Below are 5315 nucleotides of genomic sequence, written 5' to 3'. Positions count from 1 at the left end.
ACGGACATGTTCTGGCCTGGTTTAGATCTTATCTGTCAGAAAGATATCAGTTTGTCTCTGAATGGTTTGTCCTCTGACAAATCAACTGTAAATTTCGGTGTTCCTCAAGGTTCCGTTTTAGGACCACTATTGTTTTCACTATATATTTTACCTCTTGTGGATGTCATTCATTAACATAATGTTAACTTTCACTGCTGTGAAGGACCTCGACGTTACTCTGGACCCGGATCTCTTTTTTGACGATCATATCAACACTGTTTCAAGGACAGCTTTTTTCCATCTAAGTAACATTGTAAAAATCAGAAACTTTCTGGACAAAAATGATGCAGAAAAATGTATCCAAGCTTTTCTTACTTCTAGGTAAGATTACTGCAATGTTCTACTTTCCGGCTACCCGGATAAAGCACAAAATAAACTTCAGTTAGTGCTAAATACGGCTGCTAGAATCCTGACTAGAACCAAATAATTTGATCATATTACTCCAGTGCTAGCCTCCCTACACTGGCTTCCTGTTAAGGCAAGGGCTGATTTCAAGGTTTTACTGCCAACCTATAAAGCATAACACGGGCTTGCTCCTACCTATCTTTACGATTTGGTCCTGGCGGAGATCTTTGTGGGCTATACTCGGCCTTGTCTCAGGATGGTAAGTTGGTGGTTGAAGATATCCCTCTTGTTGTGTGGGGGCTGTGCTTTGGCAAGACCCACTGGCTCCAGGTCATCTACAAGTCTATGCTAGGTAAAGCTCCGCCTTATCTCAGCTCACTGGTCACGATGGCAACACCCATCCGTAGCACGCGCTCCAGCAGGTGTATCTCACTGATCATCCCTAAAGCCAACACCTCATTTGGCCGCCTTTCGTTCCAGTACTCTGCTGCCTGTGACTGGAACGAATTGCAAAAATCGCTGAAGTTGGAGACTTTTATCTCCCTCACCAACTTCAAACATCAGCTATCTGAGCAGCTAACCGATCGCTGCAGCTGTACATAGTCTATTGGTAAATAGCCCACCCTTTTCACCTACCTCATCCCCATACTGTTTTTATTTATTTACTTTTCTGCTCTTCTGCACACCAATATCTCTACCTGTACATGACCATCTGATCTTTTATCACTCCAGTGTTAATCTGCAAAATTGTAATTATTTGCCTACCTCCTCATGCCTTTTGCACACATTGTATATAGACCCCCCCTTTGTTTTCTACTGTGTTATTGACTTGTTAATTGTTTACTCCATGTGTAACTCTTTGTTGTATGCTCACACTGCTATGCTTTATCTTGGCCAGGTCGCAGTTGCAAATGAGAACTTGTTCTCAACTAGCCTACCTGGTTAAATAAAGGTGTTATCAACTAGCCTACCTGGTTAAATAAAGGTGTTCTCAACTAGCCTACCTGGTTAAATAAAGGTGTTCTCAACTAGCCTACCTGGTTAAATAAAGGTGTTCTCAACTAGCCTACCTGGTTAAATAAAGGTGAAATAAATCAAATAAAAAAATAAAAAAATCACTGTCCATATCAGGCTTTTTGCCTCTGCCTTGCTCATTGAAACTACAACATCAACATCCGCATGACTAAGTGCTTGTTTAGCCAGTACAGTACTTCAACTGCCTCGTTCCCCTCCACTCCCACATGGGCTGTGACCCAAGTAACTCTTCTCTGTATACCCATTCGTCTAATCCTGGTGAAATAAAAAAAATAAAAAAAAAGTAGGTGGGGTTATATCCTGCCTGTTTGGCCCTGTCTGTGGGGTATCTTTGGATGGGGCCACAGTGTCTCCTGACCCCTCCTGCCTCAGCCTCCAGTATTTATGCTACAGTTGTTTGTGTCTGGGGGCTAGGGTCAGTCTGTTATATCTGGAGTACTTATCCTGTCTTATCCGGTGTCCTGTGTGAATTTAAGTATGCTCTCTCTAATTCTCTATTTCTCTCTCTCGGAGGACCTGAGCCCTAGGACCATGCCTCAGGACTACCTTGCATGATGACTCCTTGCTGTCCCCAGTCCACCTGGCCGTGCTGCTGCTCCAGTTTCAACTGTTCTGCCTGCTGCTATGGAACCCTGACCTGTTCACTGGACGTGCTACCTGTCCCAAACCTGCTGTTTTCAACTCTCTAGAGACAGCAGGAGCGGTAGAGATACTCTTAATGATCGGCTATGAAAAGCCAACTGACATGTACTCCTGAGGTGCTGACTTGTTGCAGCCTCGACAACTACTGTGATTATTATTATTTGACTATGCTGGTCATTTATGAACATTTCAATATCTTGGCCATGTTCTGTTATAATCTCCACCCGGTACAGCCAGAAGAGGACTGGCCACCCCTCATAGCCTGGTTCCTCTCTAGGTTTCTTCCTAGGGTTTGGCCTTTCTAGGGAGTTTTTCCTAGTCACTGTGCTTCAACACCTGCATTGCTTGCTGTTTGGGGTTTTAGGCTGGGTTTCTGTACAGCACTTTGAGATATCAGCTGATGTAAGAAGGGCTAGATAAATACATTTGATTTGATTTGATTTGCACTATATGTTTTCTACATGTTTTCTTTTCAGTTTTAGGGAACATATTATGGCCTAGAAAGAAACATGAGCCACTGGGAAGGGGACCTGAGTCAGAATTTACTGTAGCCTACACCAAAGACTGATGAACCACTGTCTTTTTTATTTGGTATAGTCTTCAACAACAAAATAATTGAAAATTAAAATACATTTGTGCTTTTGTGAAATAAGAGGATTACAGTTTCCAGAATACATCTGTTGTTACCAAGCTAAGGCTGCATCTCAATGGTCCAAAGTGGTTCATCAGACCTATCTACGTACCTGGTTGGACCGAGCTATCTGGACAGTTTGCTGGACCTACCTATCTGGTGCGCCGGCCGGACCAAGCTACCTGGCCAGCTGGCTGGACCGACCTACCTACCTAGTCGGACCTATCTATCTGGCACCCTTCCTACAGCGAGGCACGGTGGCGGCAGTATCATGCTGTGGGAATGTTTTTCAGCGGCAGGGACTGGTAGACAAGTCAGGATCGAGCAAAGTACAGAGAGATCCTTGATGAAAACCTGCTCCAGAGCACCCAGGACCTCAGACAGGGGTGAAGGTTCACCTTCCAACAGGACAACGACCCTAAGCACACAGCCAAGACAACGCAGGAGTGGCTTCCAGACAAGACTCTGAATGTCCTTGAGTGGCACAGCCAGAGCCCGGACTTGAACATTTCTGGAGAGGCCTGAAAATAGCTGTGCAGTGACGCTCTCCATCCAATCTGACAGAGCTTGAGAAGATCTGCAGAGAAGAATGGGAGAAACTCCCAAAATACAGGTATGCTGAGCTTGTAGAGTCATACCCAAGAAGACAAGATGCTGTAATCACTGCCAAAGGTGTTTTAACAAAGGAATTTCTTTCCTTCTTAATGCGTTTGAGACAATCAATTCTGTTGTGACAAGGTAGGGGTGTTATACAGAAGATAGTCCTATTTGGTAAAAGACCAAGTCCATATTATTCCAAGAACAGCTCAAATAAGCAAAGAGAAACGACAGTCCATCATTACTTTAAGACATGAAGGTCAGTCAATATGGAAAATCTCAAGAACTTTGAAAGTTTCTTCAAGCGCAGTCCCAAAAACTATCAAGCGCTATGATGAAACTGACTCTTATGAGGACGGCCACAGAGTTACCTCTGCTGCAGAGGATAAGTTCACTAGAGTTACCAGCCTCAGAAGTTGCAGCCCAAATAAATGCTTCACAGAGTTCAGGTAACATTCACATCTCAAAAGCAACTGTTCAGAGGAGACTGCATGAACCAGGCCTTTGTGATCGAATTTCTGCAAAGAAACCACTAGTAAAGGACACCAATCAGAAGAAGAGACTTGCTTGGGCCAAGAAACACGAGTCCTTTGACCAGTGGAAATCTGTCATTTGGTCTGATGAGTTCAAATTTGAGATTTTTGGTACAAACCGCCTTGTCTTTGTGAGACACAGAGAAGGTGAACGGATGATCTCTGCATGTGTTGTTCCCATCGTGAAGCATGGAGGAGGTGTGATGGTGTGGGGGTGCTTTGCTGGTGACACTGTCCGTGACTTATTTAGAATTCAAGGCACACTTAATCAGCATGGCTACCACTGCATTCTGCAGCAATACGCCATCAAATCTGGTTTGCGCTTAGTGGGGCTATCATTTGTTTTTCAATGACATAACACACCTCAGGCTGTGTAAGGGCTATTTCACCAAGAAGGAGAGTGATGAAGTGCTGCATTAGATGACCTGGCCTCCACACGTGCTCAGCATATGTGGGAACTCCTTCAAGACTGTTGGTAAAGCATTCCATGTGAAGCTGGTTGAGCGAATGCCAAGCATCTGCAGAGCTGTCATCAAGGCAAAGGATGGCTACTTTGAAGAATCTAACATTTTTTATTTGTTTAATACTTTTTTGATTCCTAGTTATTTCATAGTTTTGATGTTTTCACTATTATTCTACAATGTAGAAAATATTACAAATTAAGAAAATCCCTTGAATGAGTAGATGTGTCCAAATTTTTGGCTGGTAGTGTACGTAACCTTCGTGCCCGGGATCTGGCAAGCACAGTGCTTAATCGAAAGCTTGAAATATGATGGTAGCTAGTATGGTGAACCCGCTAGCAACCAATTTTACTGTATAATTTAGCTTGATCAACAAGTTTTGTCTTTTTCAAATTTTAAGAGGACTTGAGTGTGTAGTTAGTCCACTAAAAGCTGCTTGCTTACAACTAGTCATCTCTTCCACACATTTTACACCAATCAGAGTATCTCCACTGTGTGATCTCCAGAGATGGATGAAGCCCACTTGCTTGCTCTACCCCTCCAGTACTGGTACACTATGTACACCATATTTGCTTGACTCAATACATTTAAAGATACACCTTACTTCATATGGGTTCATTGATTTCTCATGACTGTGGCATACCAATTACTCTGAACATTTAACCATCACATGTGATATTGTTACCTGGGAACCTGTGACAGAGACATTGTCTAAAGCTTACACATTCATTCTTGTCCTACAATATTACTGGTGTTTAAGAAACAGGTTATAATTAGGTTTCTAGGTTTCCTTGAATACGGTTTCCAACATAAGATTGCCAGAACTTTACTGAAGAGCAAGTGCATTACTGTATTGTAATTATTTTTTACAGAATACATTATTCACCTTTGACTAGTGGCTGCAAACAAAGTAGCACTGGTGATTATGACTGAACAGTTTTAGCAGTATAGCAACAGCTTCAGTACACTTAGTTTCATTTAATTGGTTCAGGGTAGTACTGCATCAGTGAGAATGCAATGAAATCAAAGGGG

This window comes from Oncorhynchus kisutch, linkage group LG24 (assembly GCF_002021735.2).
Source record: "Oncorhynchus kisutch isolate 150728-3 linkage group LG24, Okis_V2, whole genome shotgun sequence".
NCBI classification, from domain to species: domain Eukaryota; kingdom Metazoa; phylum Chordata; class Actinopteri; order Salmoniformes; family Salmonidae; genus Oncorhynchus; species Oncorhynchus kisutch.
This window is presented reverse-complemented; position numbering follows the sequence as displayed.